Source organism: Carassius carassius, chromosome 16 (assembly GCF_963082965.1).
Source record: "Carassius carassius chromosome 16, fCarCar2.1, whole genome shotgun sequence".
In the NCBI taxonomy this organism is placed as follows: domain Eukaryota; kingdom Metazoa; phylum Chordata; class Actinopteri; order Cypriniformes; family Cyprinidae; genus Carassius; species Carassius carassius.
The window spans coordinates 25,953,577-25,978,318 of record NC_081770.1 but is presented as its reverse complement, the minus strand read 5'-3'; the positions used below and the strand labels follow the sequence as shown (position 1 = coordinate 25,978,318).

At 36.6% G+C, this 24,742-nt stretch overlaps 1 long non-coding RNA gene across 1 annotated transcript; it reads left to right on the top strand.

Annotated features, from left to right (window-relative positions):
• The first annotated feature begins 9,731 nt into the window (after window positions 1–9,731).
• Window positions 9,732–10,356, top strand: LOC132160048 (uncharacterized). The gene is made up of 3 exons (XR_009437941.1): window positions 9,732–9,837; window positions 9,917–10,011; window positions 10,178–10,356. It is a non-coding gene; the product is annotated as an uncharacterized LOC132160048 (long non-coding RNA).
• Window positions 10,357–24,742: the final 14,386 nt, after the last annotated feature.

Genomic DNA, 24,742 nt, shown 5'->3' with positions numbered 1-24,742 from the left:
ACTGTAGAAAGAGAAGATGAAAAGAAATCAATAGTTTGCTAACCTACATTTAGCCCTCATATCTCAGTAATATTCACACTTATTAAAAAGGAGCTGAATCTACTCTCTAGTGGTCACTGTGAATCAGGTTCTTCCTGTCATTCAAGAAAGTCTACCACTCGTCTATAATTAGTTTGAATAAAACATGGACCAACATGGGACTCAAAATGAGCTTTTTACTTAAAAGGTCCAGAAATAATACACAATGACTTATTATTTTATTAATTATTATTATTAATAACAGTATGCAGTAGGAAAAACAGCACCAAATAGATCCACACACCTAATTCATCCATTCTCTCTTTGACGTACTGCACTGTAAAGCTCGACCAAAATACATTCAAGCCTTCTAACCAATCAATTTTCTAAAAACTCGTCTACCAGTTTATGACAATGGGGATATTAATATATTTAACTGCATGCTTCAATAAATTATATTTTACAAACAATGTACAGTAGCTGTTAGCTTCATGGTACACTAATGATAGTGAATGGCGTTTATGATCTCAATCTTTTGTCTCAAACCTACCTTTGTCCCATGGTATTTCGTTTTTTCTTCTTTCAGTCAAAGAACTTGAATGTAAACATGGTACTTGAACAATTTCAACAATCAAAACAATTTCTTAAGTGCAACTTACGGCGACTAAGTTACCAAAAATGCCTCTTGAGTCAAAATGGCATCCATATGAATTAAGCCGAATGCTCAAGCGCATGCGTATGTATGCGATGTTTTACAGGTAGAAAGAGACGGAAGTATTCATCTATTATGGTTGGCAATAAATATAATTTGATTTACCATTAACAGCCTATTGTTGTTTGTAGTGATTTACCCACTTTTTGATATTCCCAAAACGAAACTGCGTCATACTACTCCAAAATATATTTTTACCATATTTCATTGAATTATTGTACAATATTTTTTTTTACAATATTGGATAATAGTCAAATGTTCTACAATTTAGAATTATTTATTAAAAACACAACTGCTCACAGAATCCTTGCTGGTGTTCCCTGGTTAGTTCTTTCTGCCTGTAGTTTTGTGTCAATCTCTGCTGACTGTAGTTCAGTGACTATATATCACTGAATATGACTTAACAAATGGAATACAGTGCAACAAATGTTTTACACACCTTGACGAATAACTGTGCTCACTCGGTGTAGATGGAATACATCCTTCTTGATTGTTCAGTTGACTCCAAAGGGGAAATATTGTTTGTTTCAGCATAAATTTGGGTTGATTTTATATTCAGTTTCATGTAGTCCTTTTCCTCAAGCAAAATCTCAAAACCATATGGAAACTTAAAAAACATAAACATAAAGAAAATTAATGGAAAAGACAAAATGTCAAAGTTTAAAATTCAAATGTGGTTTAGTCACAAAAACTCCTTGAACAAGACATGAGATTGAAAGTTTGAAATGTAAAAGACAAGGAAATGCAAAAAGAAGACATGCAAAAAAGGGACTGGCAAACCCACTTACAATTATCACCACAAATCTCTACATAATCATAACACATTTGATGTTTAAGTATTTATTTGGAGGGGGATTTAAGGCCTATACTAATTGCATGAAACACTGCATATGAATATTTTGTTTCAAATCAGTGCTTCCAGAGGACATATTAATCAGCCTGATTCATGTGATTTGACACCAAATGAAACATTACTATCTCATGCTGTTTTTAATACACTTTGAAAGTAGACGGGTTGATAGGTGAACCCATGAACCAGTATTAAATGTAAAGCTGTAAGCTGTAAATGTATTAACTTTTGATAAAGTATAATACAATGTCATTGAATATTTGAAAATTAAAATTAGGCTACATTTTACTCACTTCGAGGCATCCTAGGTTTATATAACCTTCATCTTTCAGACTAATGCAGTAAGAGTTATATTCAAAATTATCTTTGATTTTACAAGCTGTTCAGTGGCACTCAGCGGGTGTTGCATGCATCAGTACAAAAGAAGTGAAATAAAAAGAATAAAAAAAAGTGTTTCTCACGGCTCTGGGGGTGAACAAAGGCCTCCTGTAGTGAATTGATGCATTTTTGTAAGATAAATATCCTTATTCAAAACATAATAATCAGCTTAATCTAGCTTGCGCTCAGAGTTGTAAATGGAAGCAGTTCCGTATGAGGTGCCGTGTAGGATTTAAATCAAACTTCGCTTATCAATACATACATAAAACACGTGCATATACACCTATAAATTATTCACATATACTTGCATACTACTGGATGTTTAAAAATACATATATAAAATACACGTGAACACTAATATGAAATCGATACCAATACATATAATGTTAGCAATGTATGCATACACACTTGTGAATAACTTGCATATACATATAAACTTGACGCGTGCATACACCTATTAAACACTCGCACATACATATAAACTTGATCCGTGCATATACACCTATTAAACACTCGCACATACATATAAACTCGCTGCATACAAACACACCTGCACATACTCGCACATACATATAAACTTGATCCGTGCATATACACCTATTAAACACTCGCACATACATATAAACTTGATCCGTGCATATACACCTATTAAACACTCGCACATACATATAAACTTGATCCGTGCATATACACCTATTAAACACTCGCACATACATATAAACTTGATCCGTGCATATACACCTATTAAACACTCGCACATACATATAAACTTGATCCGTGCATATACACCTATTAAACACTCGCACATACATATAAACTCGGTATGCGCATACACATCCATAAAACACGCGCATACATAAAAAATAACATTTAGTAACGTATACAGTTCAGATAAGAAAAACAAATGCATTATTTGTGTACATATATATATGCGAGTGATTTCATATGTGGATGTGCGTGAATTTTCAGTATAAACGGAAGGCATTTCAGTGTAAACGGAAGGCGTTTCAGTGTATACGGAAGGCATTTCAGTGTAAAAGGAAGTCGTTTAAGCATGTACGGAAGTAACCTGTCTATATACCGCATTTGCAATTATGGACAGGGATCGTGCTTCACCTGAAGCATTTTGCAGAATGTTCTTTCTTCGCCTACTATTATAAGATCAATTACCATCAGTTTAATCGAATGTGTTGCCTGCTCACCTGCAGTCAGAAACACAATCTGAATCGCGCACTTTGCTTCGGCCTTCAAAAGCCCTGGCATACAAAGCATCAACACGCAAATAACACGCAAACGATGCCAACATCATCATCCGCTGGCGAAGTTCACGGACCATGATATCACACTCGCCAGCAGTAAGGTAACGGTCTCGACCTAGAAAAGGTGAGAATTTCACTTCTGTGAAATCTTCACGAAATACCTTCCAAACGCTATGCAAGTTACACACACACACACACACACACACACACACACACAGAGAGTTTACCTGCCTCTAGTTAAAAAATACAAAATGTGTTCCCAACTAAGTCCCAGTCCCACTAGTGAGCTTAGCCATTTTTCACAATTAAGGTATATATCGACTAACACGGTCGATATAAAAGTGTTTAAGCTATTTACATCTATTTCAGAATCGGAATATTTCATAATATAGTGAGTATGTTTGCAAATATTTTGAATAAAACAGGAAAAATACAATAAAAGCGATCCATGTGTCATACAGATCTATTGTGGCTGTGTTGTCACATGACAAGCATGACGCGTCGCCATGGAAACATTAAGGCGGTACATTCTAAAATAACGGTCGCCTAAAGAAACTCACGCTGGGGCTCAACTAGAATATTTTGAACTCATGTGCGAAAGGGTTTTATTTCTGAAAATGGCTAAGCTCAAGTGGAGCTGGGACTTAGTTGGGGACACATTTTATATATATTTTTTTTAACTAGAGGCAGGACATTTTACTCTCTCTGTAATTTGTATAGCTTTTCGGATGGTATTTCGTGAAGATTGCATAGAAGTGAAATTGTGAAATTCTCACCTTTTTCTAGATCGAAACTGCCAGTTACCTTACTGCTGGTGAGTGTGATATCATGGTCCGTGAACTCGCCGGTGTTCTGAAATGTTCAGTGTCTGAGATATTTGGTGTCATTGAGAATAAAGAACTATATATAAAGACTCGTATGCAGTAACAACTATTTAACATTTTTTCTCCTTAAAAAAAGGTTTCACATGGAAGTGCATGAGAGCCTACAGTTCATGTGGAGAAGCTGTTTGTTTGTAATTAATGTATATGTTACAAATCAGCAGAGTTTGATACTTGCACTTCTGCCTGTTATTTTGTTGCTGGTTTGCAGAAGCTCTTCTAATGGGGGAGACTTACATTTTCTCAAGTTATATATGAGCCACTATTGCACACAATTATTATTTATTTTTTTTCTTTGATGCAGGGGATGGTGGATGTGTACTTTATCAGTGTGATAGTTAAGCATCATATGAAAAAAAAAACTTGTATAGCCTACTATTTGATACAAATGTTGTATTATTAACCAGTTTTAAAGTTTTACTACATTCTGTTCCTGAAATCCACACTTTTGAAATCAAGATAATCAAAGGTAATCAAATCAAGCACAACCTAATAAAACATGTTTCGTGAATAAAGGGTATTGTACAAAAGATCATGGTCCGTGGATAATTAATCTCAAAGTGCACCACAATGCAGTATATGATTAAAGACAAAAACAAAGTAAAGACATTTTACAACCTTTCTATATAGTTATATAGTATAACTATATAGTACATTTTATCTACTAAATGTATCGGTTTTGGACAAAAATGATTAAAAATCTTTATATTCCAGTTCATGTGTGTATTTAAAAAAAAAACATTCAGCTTTCACTTTGTTATTAAAAACTTGTTTTTGTATGATTGACCAAACGATTAGGAATGACACTGCTGAGTCCCAATTCGCCTACTTATACTACGACCTAAAAGTATGTACTTTTTTTGTGAGGAAAAAGTACATACTTTTGAGTGTGTAGCAAAAGAGTATGCACGTTCTGGGACATACTTCGATGACGTCATGCAACGTGAACGACAACGTGGTTGCCTAGTTACGCACACCACAACTGTTAACATTTCATTTATTCTTGTATGTCCAATAAAATTTTATTTACTATTCCCATCTTTTTTTCTCATCGTTTTTTTTTTACAATACATTTTACAATGTGTTCTTCTACCAAGTTGAGGAGTGAAGAAGCAGGGTGGCGTCGTCGTAGAACCAAACGCAGGTCGTTTGTGAGGCGGCTGGTTCTGACGTTCATGTGCAATGTGTGTAACGAAAGCTACTTATTTTAAAGTTCAAATATTTAACGTTTATAGTATAACTATTGTTTACTGTATTTTATACTTAATTTTATACTTATGTATATAACTCAAAAATACCCAGATGAAAATGAACCATGCTTTTAAAATATAACTTTAATTAGGGTTAAACATTTGAATTCTTACACTTAAAAGCTGAGGGCGCATCTCCGCTGCTGCATCCGGCTGCCATGTTTACATCACCGCAAAGCTATCGCAAAGCTCCTCCCTCCCGCACGCACTGGGTTGTGGGCAATATTAGCACTTAGAGTGTGCATTGATCTGCACTTCGAATTCTAACCGGAAATAGTAGACCATCTGGGTATCTTTGGAATACTCTTTTCAACATACTACAATTTGGGACATACTAATTCTAGTTTCGCATACTATTTAGGACGGATAGTATGCGAATTGGGACTCAGCGACAGATCCCTGTCCATGATTGCAAATACGGTTACTTCCGTTCACGGTTAAACGACTTCCTTTTACACTGAAATGTCTTCCGTTTACACTGAAAATTCACGCACATCCATATATGAAATCACTTGCATATATATATGTACACAAATAATGCAATTTTTTTTCTGTATAGTTAATGTTATTTTTTATGTATGCGCGCATCGAGTTTATATGTATGTGCGAGTGTTTAATAGGTGTACATGCACGGATCAAGTTTATATGTATGTGCGAGTATGTGCAGGTGTGTTTGTATGCAGCGAGTTTATATGTATGTGCGAGTGTTTAATAGGTGTATATGCACGGATCAAGTTTATATGTATACGCAAGTTATTCACAAGTGTGTATGCATACATTGCTAACATTATATGTATTGGTATCGATTTCATATTAGTGTTCACGTGTATTTTATATATGTATTTTTGAACATCCAGCAGTATGCATGTATGTGAGTAATTTATAGGTGTATATGCACGTGTTTTATGTATTTATTGATAAGCGAAGTTTGATTTAAATCCTACACGGCGCCTCATAGTTCCGGGGGAATGACGTATGAGGTCAGTGTTGCACATGCGCTGCTCAGAAGAGACGCACGTGGAAACATAGCTAGAGATCAAAACAAAATCGCAGTCACTAATTAGAAGCATAAAACGAGGATTTATAAAGAAGGATGTCAGAGGATTTCGATATAAGCCAAGAGGAGAATTGGTTTTCCTTTGATAAAGTATGGATACTTTGCTTCTTTTGATCCTGTAAACAAACATTGGTTTTCACAATACTCATCGGCGCATGTGCAACACGGACCTCATACGTCATTCCCCGAGGACTACTTAGTTTACAACTGTGAGTGCAAGCTACATTAAAGTTATTATTGGAGTACTAGATTCTACTGATAGAACAAAATCATGTACACCTAGGATGCCTCAGGGTGAGTAAAACGCAGCCTAAATTTTATTTTTGGATGAACTAACCCTTTAATGTTAAACCAAGAAAATAAATGAGAGAAAATCTCTCACTGCTCTTGGCTGAATTACTTTTTAGTTTTAACAAGAATTAATCTTTATTTAATTTATACCGTGAAGACTATGTAATGCTATTTTACATTTGATTTTTCGATTTCTGGACCTGGACACCTGCTAACTTGAAAAAACGTAAACATTGTTTAATTTGTATCATGGTTATATTTATTTATTTGTGCTATTTACACAATTTCAAAGGAGGGTTCACAAACAGCTGGCCCCATAACCCCCTGCTACAGTCCTGACTCCACACAACCCCACATGATGCGTCTCTTTGACCAATGCTAAATACGCATTCCTCAAATTCAGTTCATACACAATAAAACACCTTTTAAACAGACCAAGTTTACAGAGCTTAAGCTGGCTGTACATGTGCTGTTATTCAGAGAAACCATGCAGTATGAGCCAGATATCACTGATAGTGAATGATTTCCAATTGCTTCTGTGTTTAGTCAGTCAGTCATTTACAAGACAAAACTCCTCCCCCCCTAGTGGAAAATGTTAATGTTCCCAAATCTTAACTTCTACTTTGTTGAAGGGCAGGTTTCATACAGGAAAGATTTTAATGAAGAGAGACAGAAAGAGAGAAGTGTGCCACTCTTAATTCCTGTTGTAATAAAAAGTGAAAACAGTACATGATGAATTAAGCATAGCTTAATGTCTATCGCTTTTTCCACATCAGTCTTTGGGCTTTTGTTCAAATCTACAGGCTTAATGTTGGCAGACCAATATACTTTAAGCTTCAGGCAATATTTGGCATGCAGTTTTTGTATTGTAACTTAGAATAGTTAAAACACAATCACTAAAGCAATAAAACCATCATCACACACTGATAAAAATAAAGTAAAAATCATACTGTTAAAATAATTGTTCCATAGGCCATCCAAGATGTAGATAAGTTTGTTTGTTCATCTGATCAGATTTGTAGAAATACATTTCTACATACATAGAATGACATCGCAGAGCAGCGAGAACACAGACAACGAGCTGACGGACACGACACAGCAGGAAACTAAGTCTCAGCATTCAAAATCTTCATTCAAGTTTTATTAAGAATTTCAAACGATAAATATTTTTGGAGATTTTTAGTGGCGTGCAGGATCATGCGCACTCCCGCTTTGCCTCAAGTTCAAGCTGCATTCTTATTAGCATGAAGTAAACACTGAATGAACATCCGATCCATGTTGAAAGTTACACTACAACGTACTGAATGTATATATATATATAGTGTATCATGTAATCACGCAGCTAGAAGATAATTTATATATTAACTCATAATTGCTTTTTTATTATAATTAATAAAAATGTATAAATATAACGTTATTATAAAATGGTCTTATATAAACTTGTGTGTGTGTGTGTGTGTGTATATATATATATATATATATATATATATATATATATTTTTTTTTTTTTTTTTTAAGAATTCTCTTCTGCTCATTGATCCAAAATAAAGCAACAGCAGTAATATTGTGAAATATTTTACTATTTAAAATAACTGTTCTGTTTGAATATATTTTAAAATGTAATTTATTCCTGCGATTTTTAAAACTGAATTTTTAGCATCATTACTCCAATCACATGATCCTTGAGAAATCATGCTAATATTCAGATTTGCTGCTCAAAAAAGTAATTATTATTATCATGTTGAAAACAGCTGAGTATAATTATTTCAGGTTTCATTGATGAATAGAAAGTTCAGAAGAGCAGCATTTATCTGAAATAAATAATAAATCTTTTGTAACATAAATGTCTGTATCATCACTTTTGATCAATTTAAAACATCTTTGTTAAATAAAATTATGAATTTATATAATTCCCTTTTTTTTATACCAGGTCGGAGTTACACACTGATTTTCTGTCATGGACCTCCTGAATTAGCATTAGCCAGCCCCTGGCCACCCCATGTATAAAACTCTAGCTCCGCCACTGATTGCCCCGTTGTATTGATAGCCTGATTTGGACTGATGATTGTGTTTGGACATTTTGCCTGCCTACTCATCTCTGCCTTGTGGATTCCCGTTGTGTATGTTGAAAGATTGGACTGTTATCGCGGCACTGACTCTATGCCTGGCTTAACGATTCTGTCATTGATATCTTCTCTAAATAAACTTCTACAAATGGATTCTAATGCCGCCTCAGCCTCGATGTTACACTCCTCTTCATCTTTTTCATTTCTGGGTGAACTCTTCCTTTAGATCTGAGAGTTGTGGTGTGAGAGTCACTTCCTTTCAGTGGCTTGTAGAAAATAGACCTCTGTTGATTTCAAAACTCTTAATTAAAAATCCACCTTAAAGCCTTTTTAATGCAACCAGATTTCATCATCTCAATGTATTTCAGGTGTGGAAATGACAAAGATCATCCAGCATCTTATCTGTAAGTATTTTGAGTAGCTTGATTAGTTTACTGTCAAACACTATGTTTCAAAAGAAGACAATTTTTTATTAAAATTTTTTATATTTCAGATCTACTAGCATGGTGTCAAGCTGTAGAAACGTTAACAGAACTAACAAATTTGGGACAAAATGTGTCCATAAACTGTGATCTTGATGAAAAAGAGATTTATTGGATGCTACAGAAACTACCAAATCATCCAGTTATGATATTGCGGTTATTTTCAACTTCACCAACTCCTTTTTACTACGATGTAAGATTCAGATCCAAATATTCAGTGCAACCTAGCAATCGTCTATTCATAAAAAATGTCACTGCTGATGATTTAGCCATTTATTACTGCATGACCACAGAAGTACCTCCAAAATTCAGCGACGGCATCAGACTTCACATCACTGGTGAGTGAGCATTCAGTAATCAGGACATATTAATATTTAGTGCTTTCAATGTAAAGTTATTTTTATAATGTTTTTTTTTTAATGTTTTTTTTACAGAACCAGTTAAATCACCTGAGTGCCAGAATCACACTGTGCTGAAGAATGTTGAGCAGAATCATACAGTGGGGAATTATACTGACCAAATTCAGCAACTGTGGATGATTATTATCATCCTATCTGGTCTGATGCATGGTATTCTGGTCTTTGTAGTCATTGGTAAATTCTGTTCTTTAATATTTAAATTATACATTTAAATTCATCTGTAAAATATATCCATTATTCTCTTCTCTTATAGGTGTATGTTGCTACTCTAGAGAAAAATTAAAACATAGAGAAACAGATATAGAGCAGACTCAGTTTATACGTCTGGAACAAGAGCCAAAGACAATGGTAAATTATGCAAAACCATCTCTTTTTTCTTCTATTTGTTTAATTATGAATTAAGATTACTTTGACTTTTTATCGCTGTTTGTATCACAAACCAGATACAGATGCATAAAATACACTTGCAAATGTTGATATATTAATATTGATGATTGCCCTGTTGCTCTTTCAGTATACTGAGGTGGTCTTTTCCTTGATGCGTGAAGAGTTTGAACAAAAGCAGTGCGTTTCTCCTGCAGCCCAAATAATAAACAGGAAAGCATGTTCTTGACCTTATATCAGCAGGTTGCTTTTACTTTTGTTTTAAATGTAAAGTTCCAAAACATATATTTACTTGCTCAATTAATAAAAAATAACAGAAATAGACAGCAAAAATGAACTTTTCTGTCTTTTTTTAAATAAACAATGGAATCATCCACCTACTTGATGGTAAGCCAAATGCTTCTTTGCAGATCAAACATAGGTATTGTGGTTGGCCTTTGACAGATAAGCTCAGTAAAGTTTTCCACACATGGTCATCTGATCACCAGTGAACTGCAAAGCCAGGTGGTTTAACCTCTAACAGTATGAAGCTTTTTGTTTTGTAGATATATATATATATATATGACTGCACTGCCATACTTTTTCCATTTGAGGTTAAGAAAATCATGTGATGGTGATATGTCTAAAGCAGATAGGAACTCATTACACTTAACTGAATGGTTTAAGTAGCCTACTGAACTTAACTTAACATTTTACTTCAGCTAAACCACACTGCAAACACTTCTGCAAAGGGGAGCCAAAGGTTTGCATGCACAGATTTGATGTTGATTATCTTTTAGGAAATAATTAACATTATGTGAACACAAACAAGCAAACCCTCTGAAATGTCCAACACAATTTTGCACAGAAATGAACATGCAAAATTCTCATGTCCTGTCCTTCACTCATCAAAACCACACCACCCACAGGAAGTCAGAATGAACTCACCATACAGAAATGTAATACACATACGCTATATGTCACATACCATGATGCAGGCAGAGGGTATAATAAAAGCTGATAGTTTATTTACAATAAGTAGAGTGACAATGATATGATTAATGGATAAATCCCAGAGCTCTGGAGAGAGGTCTGCACGGGACTGTTTTTTAAGTCCCGCACCCGCCAGCTCCCACTGGGGTTATATCCGCACCCACCCGTTCCCGATATATATACAGTCTTTATTCACCCGCTGTCTGCTTAGAATAATTTTCTTCCCGACCCGACTATTTCGCTAAATTTAGATTTCGTTTCCAGAATTTCACATTTACATTGCCACGGAGAAAATAAAAATGTAGTCAACACATTAGGGGAAAAATGTTGCAGAAAAAAAAATGTACAAAAATGAAAGCCTTTTTGTTATTTTTATTCGTATTGTCAAAATACGTAACATTTTGCTGTTAACACAGTTGAACGCCCTTCAAGGACAGCGCATCCACACTTCCGGCGGGAATGCAGACCTCTACTGGAGAGTTAGAGGGAGACATCAATGGGGAATCAGGGGAGATTGTCCAAGGGGACTTAAGGGCAGAATAGGTTTAGAATAGATTGGTCGGACACCAGTTCAGGGTAGTGAACGGTAGACCGGATGCCGGAGTACTGGTGTGATGGTGGCTTTATCTAGGTGAGTGATTGCAGGGTGCAGGTGCAGGTGATCAGAACTCCGGCAATTGGGATCGGGCGTGATTTGGATCAGGTGTGGGTGATGATCGGGGTGGCTGTGACTGTGAGTTCCTGACATTACCCCTTCCTCCAGGGGTGGCTCCTGGCACCCTGATGCAACGACTAGGGCAACCAAGGCTTCACAGAGGTATTGGAGATTTTTATGATCTGTGATGACAGTAAAGGGGTGGTCAGCTCCCTCCAGCCAATGTCTCCATTCATCCAGAGCGAGCTTGATCTCTAACAGTTCCTTGTTTTCCAATGTCGTAATTCTGCTCTGCTGGGGTCAGTTTCCTGGAAAAGTAAGTGCAAGGCTGGAGGGGTGGAGGGTCACGGAACTGCTAGGATGCCGGCTCTGATGCTAGTGGTGGAGGTGTCCACTTCGATCACAAATGGAGACTCTGGATTCGGGTGGCGAAGGATGGGAGCCATGCTGAAGGCTTCTTTAAGAGCTTGAAAGGCTTTGTGGGCAGTGGAAGTCCAGGGCAGGGATTTGGCCTCACCTCGAAAGAGAGAGGTCAATGGAGCAGTATGAAGACTGAAATCTTGAATAAAGCGTTGGTAGAAGTTAGCAAATCCTAAGAACTTATGGAGTTCCTTCACGAACTGTGGAACTTGCCACTCCTTGATGGGGGTTACCTTCCCCTGGTCCATCTGGATACCTTCTGGGCTGATGTTATAGCCGAGGAACTGATCCGTGGAGTGGTGGAACTCACATTTCTCCAGCTTCAGAAAGAGATGGTATTGTCGTAACTTCTGTAGAACCTGCATCACATGAAGGCAATGTTCAGCCAGGTTCTGGGAATATATTAGGATATTGTCTATGTACACTATGACTGACTTGTGGAGGAATTCCAGGAACACCTTGTTCATGAACCCTTGGAAGACAGGGGGTGTTGGTGAGTCCACACAACATAACGCAATACTCATAGTGTCCAGAAGGGGTGATGAAGGCCGTCTTTCATTCATCGCCTTTGCGTATGTGAACGAGGTTACAGGCACACAGTCCAGTTTGGAGAAGATGCTGGCTCGAGTTCTTCGAGGGCGGCAGGGACCAGGGGAAGTTGATAAGGGAGTTTAACAGTCTGTGAGTTCTGGGCTCTGTAGTCGATGCATGCCCACAAGCCCCGGTCCTTCTTGCCCACGAAGAAGCTGGAGGCAACCGGTGAGCTAGATGGTCAAATGAATCCCTGCTTGAGGGCCTCCTGGATGTATTCCTCCATCGCCTTGCACTCCGGGATGGACAGTGGATATACACAACCCTTGGGGAGTTTAGCATCAGGCAGCATGTTGATGTCACAGTCCCATGGCCTGTGAGTTGATAAGTGGGTGGATGCCTGCTTGCTGAAAACATCCTGGAATGCCACATTATCAGGTGGGACCATTGGAGCAACATTAGGCTCAGAGCTCTCGATGAAGGTGGAAGCCACTTGACACCCTGGAGAATGTGTTACTGGACGAGGAAGAGAAGTGAGGGAGTGTTGATGGCAGAACCGACTCCAACGGACTACCTCACTTGAGTCCCACCTGATTACCGGAGAATGTAATTCGAGCCAGGGGCATCCCAGGATGATATCTACTGTGGCTCCCTCCAGTACCAGGAAATTAATTTCCTCTTCATGGAAAAGACCAACCTTGAGGGTTAGCGGAGGTACCTGAAACTTTAACCGCCCACGTCCTAATGACTTTCCTTGGATGGTCTCCACTCGGAGCCTGCCGACAGCTCAGCAGCTGGAGACGGCTTAGGAGGCTGTGTGAGATGAAGTTGCCCAAGGAGCCCGAGTCAACCAGCGCTGAAACAGAGACAGTACAGTCAGGATTGACTATTTGGACTGCAAGAGTCTCTGTCCCTATATAGATCAGTTTCAAATATTTCCCATCAGAGTTTTATATGATGTTATGATTACAGCTGCATTGATGTGATTTGCAATTTACTTGTATTGAAGTTATTTGTGTAACTATATATTATTGGATAGATTCATATGTATAGAGATACTGTAAGCTCATTGTTTTCACAGGATAGGCAATACCAGGGGCGGACTGGCCATCGGGAGCACCGGGACATTTCCCAGTGGCCTGACGGTCATTCTGGTCTGCCGGCTGCCGCTGTGCAGTCGATCGGGCTGACGTGCAATAGGCTGGTATGCAACTGAGAATTAATTGACGGACTTATGAATCTACGAATCAGGCGATCGCGGAGTGAAAATGACACCACCACATGACCAAACATCAGCGAAGCACTGCCTAATTGGCTTTATCCAGAGACTTTATCTTAGAAAGTCGCGCAAAAAATTGAGCGTAAATGCAAAAGGAGCATTAGAGACAAAAAGGAGAAAAGCCCTGGCCACAGACGCAGCAAGTTGCTGCAAAATCCCAGCCATGTTCGCCAGTAAGGGAGCAGGTCGGTCAGAATTACATTTATATTTATTAGAGATGGGAAGGTTCACTGAAAAAATTCGAACTGCACGATTCACCACACAAGGTTCGGCACGCGCCGGGACCGCTGTTCAACTTAAATCTGACAAAGCATCTGTAATATGGTTTACTATAAATATCACGTAAAACAAACAGGTTTCAGCGAATATATGTTTTTGTTGATGCATGCGCATTCTGGATTCCCAGACATTACAACAACAGGGATGAAAAAAAAGTGCATTCTCTTAAAGTGACAGTCTTTATATTAATCGAACAGCAGCAACAAAGAAATCACTCACTGCTCTTGATTGAAAAGCTTTTGTAACTTTAATGAAGAATGATCTTTCATTTATAGTACAAAATGCTATGCAGTTTTAAATATGATTACTTTATTAAATTTCTGTACCTAAAAACTAATGCAAGACCTCCCTAAAAAAACTCCGAGAGTCAGTTTATTTTATTTGTATCTTTACTCTATTGTAATTATTTGTGCTGTTGCTTGTAGTTAGAATATTCTTAATAATATATATAAATACTCTAATATATAAAAAGTGACTCTAAAACCGTGAAACAAACCGAACTGTGTAAAAGTTGAACTGTTCCACCCTAATATTTACATAATCATTTGGCAGACGGGCGCTTTCATTCAAAGCAACTTAAAATAGATAAAATCTATTAATATATATATATATTGTCAAAAGTGATGCCAAATTCATGCTATTGACATTCAAAAATCGCTTGCCCAGCCTTCTTTGTGGCATTACTGCCCTCTAGAGGAAAATACTGCAGTTATTTTGAATGAGTTTGATATTCAAACTTATAAATTCATTTAAAATAAATAAAGTCTTATATTTCTATTTCAAAAGGTGTGTCTTGTTTCTGATTTATAAATTAACATTTCAATTCAGGTTACCCTCACATTAATTTATTAATACATTTAATTGGAGGTTTCTTGAAGCATCTTGTTGTTGTGGTCACAGTTCTTGTCAGACAAAAATCTCACTGGATTATTACAATTAATGGCAAAATTAATGTTTGGAAATGTAAACGGTTATTTCCTACTGACACACTACAGCAAAAGATAGAATTAACTTACTTAAAACCATTTTTAGCTGGTGAAAATACTAGTGTCCAAATAATTTTGGTCACCACTGCATACTGTATATGAAATGCTAATCCAAAAGAGAAAAAACAGCCCATATATATGATATATTACTGTATTGACATACTGTATAGTACATTCATTTTTGAAGCATATAAGTATGGAACAACACAAATTAAAATGTAGCTATAGATCTATAAATATACATACACACACACACAAATAAATAATCAGCATTTCTGACCAAATCAAAATTTCTGTCCATGCATTACTACGATCAACCCCTCAAAAGTAGTCTTGCACTCTTAAAAGAGGCCATATATTATCCTAGCTTTTTTATAAACCAAAGGTTGTTGAGGACAGTCCTGAATGTTATTTCAGTGACATATAATACAGAAAATATATTCAAACAATAAATTATATTGTTCAATAATTAAAATGTCATGTAAATACAGAAAATATTTGAACAGGAAACAACTGTAATCAATCCATCAAAAAAAAAAAAAAAATCATGTTACAGACAGTATTTAAAAAAACTCAGTCTTGTTAAATATATAATAAAAACTGCATCAGAAGACCATGTAAAAAGACTATGAGTATTATATATATAGTGTTTTTATAAAATATAGTTGACAATTTAATTGCTCAGGAAAAATAAGGGACTCATGAACAACTATCAAAATAAATAAATAAAAGAGAATTGAATGGATTTTTTTTAATTTTTATTATTGGATAGTATGTGTGCTGGACTACATGTGAGAGTAAAACCTGAATTGAACTGTTCAATTAGAAATCAGAAACAAGACACACCTTTTGAAATAGAAATATAAGACTTTATTGATTTTAAATGAATTTATTCGGTCAAACGCATTCAAAATAACTGCAGTATCTTCCTCTAGGGGGCAGTAATGCCACAAATAAGGCTGGGCAAGCAATTTTTAAATGTCAATAGCATGACTTTGGCATCAATTTTGACAATGAAAACTATTGCGAAATATCCTTTATTAAATCCGTAACAAGACACAGCCTTTGTAGCTGGGATATAAGATTTTATTTATTTGAAACTAAATTATGTATTGGTTTCATTTTCTATAGTATGTGTTATATTATAGTTATGTGGCTAAAACCATCATCAAAATGTTATTCTAGGATCCAGTAATACGACATACCCTTCGGATTTGAGAAAGAAAACGGCATGCATTTCATTTTATTAAAATATTTGAATTTAATTCAATAACATGTATCCTGGATTAGAAATACGAGTAAAACCTGCATGAAAATGCTTTTCAGGCCCAGGTAACAAGACACACTTTATGAAGTTGAGATGAAAAACTATATACATTTTAATATTTTGAACGTCAAAACATCTGCAGTATCTTCCTCTAGGGGGCAGTAATACTGGACACTCTTTGGAAAGGCTTTGGAAGCAATTCTTGAATGTCAATAGCGTGACTTCAATGAAAACTACTGGAAAATGTTTGTATCTCCAAGAATACACAACCTATGGATATGAGAAAGAAAGCTGCATGCAATTTAAATTAATTTATTAACATATTTGAATTTAATTCAATAACATGTATCCTGATTTATATATGACCATAAAACTTAGAAATGGTCTTCTGGGATACAGTAACATGACACTTTGAAGCTGAAATAGAAGACTGTATTCAATTTAAATTAATTTGAAAGAAGGCTTCTGCATCACTTTTGACAATGAAAATTACTGCTCAATGTTCTTAAAGAAATCTGTAACAAGACACAGCCTTTGAAGCTGTAATAAAACTGTTATAAATTAATTTCTAAAAATGTAGATTTTCAAATTCAAGTCAGAACAACTGCAAAACAACACTCTTTGCCAGCTTTGTCGTAATTGTTGAATTTCAATAGCATGATTTCTGTTATAGTTCTGTAACTAAAACAAATATAAAAAATCTTCTTATGAAAACAATAGAAAGACACACCACGAGGTTGATACAGTGTATTCATATTAAATTTATTTATTTATTGGTTTTAATTTCAATAGCGTGTTCTTAAATAATTTGTAAATAATCTTTATCTTTAAATATATAAAGATTTTTAGTTTAGATCCAACCCTAATATATACATTTGTCATCTTAAAAGTAGTTAAACACTTTAAGCTATAGGCACCGTTCTAACTTAAAAAGCAAAATTAAACTTTGATACAGTGTTGGAAAAAGTTGCTTTTTAATGTTGAGCACTGAAATACAAATTTCAGACAGTTTGATTTTTAAGATATTTTTGAGTTCAAACGTAATTCTGGGCCTAGTACATTCATACATTTTAATTATATTATAAGAATCTAACTTTTACTGATGTCTAATTTGTATGTAAAACATAATAAAAATACATATCTTAATAATTATATACATTCCATATTCTGTAATGGCAATAAATTTATTATACATACATAAACATATTTTTTTTAATGGGGTAGACTTATATGTTAATATACAGTATGAAATTGTTCCATTTTCTAAAAGGGTTATAAGGAATGCACATATATTACATTTTCATATGGGTTACCACATTTTGGCCATTTTTAATGACAAAAGACAACTAAAAGTGCTATACAAGTACACTCTAAATATAATTTAACACATGTTTTGGCAATTTTATTAAGCTTCTTTCAAAGTTTGAATTTTCTACTAAAATGCAATACTATCACTGACCTCTGGGGCCATCATCCATCTATTTTCTAAACTGATTTACATAAAACTGTGGTTTATAGAGCCTATCCTAGCATCTCAAGCCATAGGTAGGGAAACACCTTGGGTTGTTGGCTAGCAGAAGGGACCATATTAATGTGTGATTTATCTGTAATTTAACAACATATGCTGTATAGACTAGAGGTGATCCACAGAGATGATTCTTAAAATGAAGAGATTGTAACTCTTATAGGGTATGAACCCCTAGAAAAAAATTATCATTATATAGCACACTGACATCAATGAGACACTCATCAAGTTCAGTCACCATTGCCATAGACTCCAAAAGTAAGCATGTGTCGAAATGTGACAATAATGTTGTTATTGTCAGGATGGGTGGTGGAGGGATGAACTCAATTGCAGACAGTTGTCACAGCAACACGGTTTAATGAACAAATAACAGGAAAAACAAAACCCACGAGGGGGCAAAACAAGGGCTAGACAGACAAAGGATGACTAAACTAGACTAACACTTGACAAACTAGACTACAACAGAAACAGGAACAAACTATTAACTTGACAAGACTCTCAACAGGCTTACTCACGGACAGCTCAAGGTTAGACAATGTACCGACACAGGACAGAGAACATGAGGAGATTAAATGGGGAGCAAACTAATCAGGAACAGGTGACACAGGTGAAAGCAACAATCAAATGATTACGAGATGATGACAAGGGGGCGGGGTAAGGTGACAAGACAACGCAAGCACATGGCCCAAACAAATGGCCATGTGCTTGCACATAAAACATGGGCCTGTCATGATCCTGCCCCAAGACCAGGAAAATCAGGACACGAAGGCAGAATCATGACAGTTATTTTTGTTTGCACACATAAAGTATTCTCGTAGCTTCAGAAGCTTTAGTGATGTGTGGGTCGGGTTTTTTTCCAAATAATTTTATGAAATTATTTAATTCAACGCAACCCGCCCCGAAAATAAAGTAAAAATTCTTTACCCGCCCCAAACCAACCTGCGGGTTACCCGCGGGATCCGCGGCAACACGTGCATTGGGGACATAACACTAGTTACGTAGTTTCATCAAGAATATCTTAATTTGTGTTCAGAAGATGATTGAGCTTACTGGTTTGGAATGACATGAGGGTGAGTAATTATTGAAGTTGCTCACTCAGCCCTGAAGTTACTCACTCTGCCACTTTTTATTTTTATTTTTTGTATACCTGTCCTCTAAAATGAACTAATGCCACCTGATACCTCACAACCAGTTGCACTTTGAAGCTAAGCAGGGTTGAACCAGGTCGGTACCTGGGTGGGAGTCCTACCTGACAAAATCAGTGATAGGTGATAGTAAGATGGAGATAACATCATGGGTCATACTATCCCAGTACGCCCCTGTCTTAATTGTGAAGTTTTGATGGTATGTATGTGTGAAGTACACTAAACACTAGGTTTCTCTTTTGGGACTTTAGATTTCAAGATTTATGCCAGGTCCACACAGGCATGGTCTTGATAGAAGACTACTTCCCTCAGTCTTCATTTCTGCCCCTGGAGACCCAGTGTCCTGTAGAGTTTAGTTCCAACCCCAATCAAACATACCTGAACAAACGAGGTCTTCAGGATCATATGGAAATTACACACAGGTTGGAACGTACCCAAGACAGTGGGTTTACAAAAAAAAAGAAAAAGCCTTCATTACTCTTAGCCAAGAGCACAATTTGGGATAAGGACTTGAAAAGAGACACTGTAGTGTAAAAAAGGGACTGTTCTTTTGGAGAGATCCTAACTCTGTGCACTCAGAGAAAATGCTTGTCACTGGGACAATGCCTCAAAGGTAACCTTTGTACCTTTTAAATGCCTAAAGCAGGGGTTATCAACCCTGAATCAGATTTGAGAACACCTGGCCTAAAGGGTGCAGATTTGCAACTTACATGTACGCATTTGGCAGACACTTTTATCCAAAGCAATTTACATTAGACATTTTATCAGATCATGTATTACCACTGGCCATCCTTAAAGAGTGATTCAATGCCTTCGGCAGAAGACACTGGGATAGGCTCCAGCATCCCTGTAACCCTACATAGGACAAGTAAGTTGCAGAACAGACAGATGTATTCCCTTGTTCAGTCTCTGTTGATGTTGCTCCAGGTGACATTCTGAAGTGGAGAGTTACTCAGACGACTGGTGATCTCTAAAAAGGTACTACTCTCTTCTTGCACTTAATCTCAATACAATACAATGTCCAATCACTTTCTCACCAACACCACAAACTCTGGAATGAACAATGTTACTGACACAGCCATGAGAAGTATCGCTGGATCAATCACAGGAGCTCTGATCCTCTGCCTCTTCCTACCTATTGGTGTCTCTGAAAAACTCTTGATCATTTGGAGCATCCTGGCTCGAACCCGGCACCATTCCATCATAACCCTCCTGATCCTAAACCTAGCTTTTGCGGATGGATTTTGATACCTTTTTTCATTGTTTAATTTGTTAAAACACAACTGGATTTTTACCTTGCCCCTTTTTGCAAGATTCTGCTGTACCTCTGCAGTGCCAACATGTACGCTTCAATATTTTTGATAACGCTAATGAGTCTGCACAGGATGGTGGCTGTAGTTTGGTGGAAACATACTGGTGTCCTGACAGATCGCAGGGTGATTATTCGGGTGTTGATAGGACTGTGGATTCTTGCTCTGGGAATTTCAGTACCTAACTCTGTTTTCTGGACCACTTTCTGGAGTGAGCAAGAGCCAAAGTGTTTAATGTCTTCTTGTAAACATCCACTGCAACAAGATGTGAGTTATGTTTGCCAGATAAACATTTACAAATGAATAATATTTAGTAACAATTATAAAGAATAGTAACTCAATGTGTGCAGCAATATGGGGCAATATATGTTACCCTGGACCACAATGGCCAAACTGTATTGGTCAAAATTATCGGATATTCCACATCTTCAAATAGTTGCATCTCAGCCAAATATTGTCCTATCCTAACAAACTATACATCAATAGACAGCTTTCATAAGATGTATAAATCTCTATTTCAATAAATGTAGCTTTATGACTGGTTGTGTGGTCCAGGGTCACATGAGTGAAAGTAGCTATGCTAAATACTTACCTATGTTTATACCACAGTATCTCAGATGTTTACTGATGTGTTTCCATTAACTAGATATTGTGCTGTAATGTGTCAAAATGCTATATTGCTGTTTTAAGTACCATTTTTACAACTGAATTGCACATGTAGCCTTACAACTGAACTTTCTGATGCAATGGTCCTATTTCAGCTTGTGTTCAGTGTTTTCGAACCGAAGTTGTCATAGAAGGTTAAACACAATGGTAAAGTCCACTACTACGTCTTTTCCTGTTCTGAAGACAGAATTCAATATGTCATTAATTTTTGCTCCAGCTATAGACACACATAAGGCCTAATACAGTATAAAGCAGAAACTAGCTGGCTAGCAAGAAACCTTGTTGAAGCAAGGGCATCGTGGTTTATCTATCTATAAGCAGTGGCGGTTTTTCCATTCGGGCGTTTGGGCGACGCACCACCAATGGAAAGGGAGGGATTTTTTTCTTTCACATTCAACCACAGTGTTACGCTAGCTTTCACTGTTCTAGACTGTTTGTGCTGCCTCTAAATAGTCCAATCAGCGTTGAGTCGCGTTTTGTGTAGTACCGCCCCTTTTTGGGCGATTTCTGTCAAACTGAGAATCGCCCCGAGTGCTCTCATAGACTTCCATTCAAAGCTAATTTTTTTTTTGAACTGCAGGCACTGCAATGCAATCTCAGTGACTTCCGGGAGGGGGCTAGCCCTAACGTGCTTTCGTCATCTTCGTAACCTTAACTTGTGCAACGACTGGTGGGAACAGTGACATCCGATAATATTTTAAAACTAAAGTCTTCATTTGCTGCTGAATTGTGTTAACACGCATATATAAGGTGAGCAAGAGATTGATTCCTAATGACCTATCGAGCTAACATTTGAAGTGAGAAACTCATCCTGGTGATTGTCATCACCTTCGCCTTACCTGGCTTCCCTTCCACACCATGAATATGGTGGAGGTGTCTGTGCACAACTCAAACAGAGGATAATGTGGGGAAAAAATAATGGGAAATCATGAAATGTATCTTATCGTGTTGATAACAATTTTTGTACATTTGGCACATAATTGTATTCTCTTTATTTTACAAAGTAGATACCTTTAAAATGAGATTATCGTATTTGATAACATGTTTGATTATGACTTTCCTGCACAGATTGCTGGGACTTTCCTCCCAGAAGATTCCCATGCAAAAGCCAGGTGACCTAAGCTGAATGCACACAGAGAAATATTATTCTGAATTAATTTCATTGTGTGTATAAAGGATCTAAAAAGCAACTAATTTATCCTCTTCCTCACAGACTACAGTAAATCTGGTTATCATTCAGAGGCTTCAGCTCCATTATCAGCTGCATAAACCCTGTTCTCTACACCTTTGCTGGAAAGTCATACATTAAACATGAAGGCCTGGACTTCTTGGCACGGCTGTTTGAGGGTTCAAGGCTCGAGTCCATGCAAAAGAACTGGCAGAATCAGAAAAATCAGGACCAGGAAGAAGAGGTTAAACATCTAAGAGACAGAGTCTGATTTCAGCACCATTGCTAATACTTGAACACTAAAGTAGAGAAATAGGAAGGGTCCGTAGTCTTGTTGGGCTTGTTTTAGGGTCTTGGCATTTTTCTTTATGCATTGTATAGGTTAGACTAAATTATGCTATTACTGGGAAACAAAAGGAAAAGATTACTTAAGTGGAAGTATAGAACCTCTTTCTTCAAATAATTTGGAGTGATAAAAGTATGACTCGAGTATCCAAATGATATTTGGAATCACTGCAAACCTCAAAGATTTGGTTCAGGTCTTTATCCAGTAGAGGACGCCACACAACAGAGAGACAAATGTCATAACAGTGTAGTAACACTAGAGAATTCAATCCAAAATACTGTAGCTGTGTATGAGGACAATCCCAAACGATATGCATATCAGATTCATTACTGTCCCCACAAAAAGAACATTGGTATCGATGTCGGATTTAAACCTTTTCAGAAAAACTTTAGCTGGGTAAAATCTGTGTAACACATTCCTCCAGTAAGACACCATATATGGAGTTGTTACAAGCTCCTTCTGAAAAAGTGATCTTATCTTATAGTTACGTGATGAAGGATGTGACAAAAAGCATAGTTTTCTTACTGGGATTTCAAATGGGTCTAAAGATAAAGATAATGTGCTGGATGATCTAACAGAGTCCCTTAAAAGCATAACAGCTCTTTCAGGAATAGCATTAATGACAATGCAGAATTCTTCGGGAGTTACTGGAAAAGTCTATTTAGGCTAAATAAGAATTATTCGTAACTTAAAATAAGACTTTCTGAGTTAAATAACTGGGGTACAATTAAAATGAAGGTTTGTATTTGTTATCGCACTAAATAACAACATTCTGTGTATTTGTTATTTTTTTCAGTATTTTATTTTGTTGTTTATGCGTAAGAACAATCTGATTTGCTGATGACTTAACTCAAGTAGTAAATTCTCAGAAAACAAGACTTAATATCTTAAACAGTTTTGCTTCTCAGTTGAATATATCTTGTTTTAGGAATGTTTAGACATTTTAAAGGGTTAGTTCACCCAAAAATGAAAATTATGTCATTAATGACTCACCCTCATGTCGTTCCAAACCCGTAAGACCTCCGTTTATCTTCGGAACACAGTTTAAGATATTTTAGATTTAGTCCGAGCTCTCAGTCCCTCCAATGAAGCTTTGTGTACGGTATGCTGTCCATGTCCAGAAAGGTAATAAAAACATCATCAAAGTAGTCCAAGTAAATTAGTCCAAAATACATTTTGGTCCAAAAATAGCAAAAACTACGACTTTATTCAGCATTGTCTTCTCTTCCGTGTCTGTTGTGAGAGAGTTCAAAACAAAGCAGTTTGTCATATCCGGTTCGTGAACGAATCATTTGATTTAACCGGATCTTTTTGAACCAGTTCACCAAATCGAACTGAATTGTTTTAAACGGTTCGCGTCTCCAATACGTATCAATCCACAAATGACTTAAGCTGTTAACTTTTTTAATGTGGCTGACACTCCCTCTGAGTTCAAACAAACCAATATCCCGGAGTAATTCATTTACTCAAACAGTACACTGACTGAACTGCTGTGAAGAGATAACTGAAGATGAACACCGAGCCGAGCCAGATAAAGAATAATAGACTGACTCGTTCTCGAGTCAAGAACCGTTTCTGTCAGATGTGTCCGATTCGAGATCGGAGGAGCTGATGATACTGTGCATGTGTGATTCAGTGTGAAGCAGAATGACACACAGCGCATCTGAACCGAACTGGGCCCAGTTCCCCAAAACGTTCTTATCGCTAAGTAGTTCTTAACCTATTCCTTAACCTCGCTCTTAACCTTATGGCACGATTCCTGACACGTTCGTACGCTAAGTATATCTTCTGCTGGATATTTCAGACTTTTTGAGCTTGTGTCTTCACTGTGTCTGCATTGAGAGTTAAAGACACAGAAGCTGTTTGTGTGAGGAGTCACAGACTAAGTGATTAGGAGGAGGAGGAGGTGTTCTCAGCTTCTTCTGAAGACAGGGACAGACGGGTTTAAGATGAGTAAACTTCAGAATTCTATCAAGTTATCTTTATTTTTACTAAGACTAAAATAATGTTTGTTTTTGTAGATGTTGAAATCCAGAGAAAAGATAACTTCATTCCTTTGAGACTGATGTGATTTATTTTTTTTAGAAAATTAATGTTTCTGTTGTGTCCTGTTGTGTTGTGTTTTTTACTAAGAGTAAAATAATGT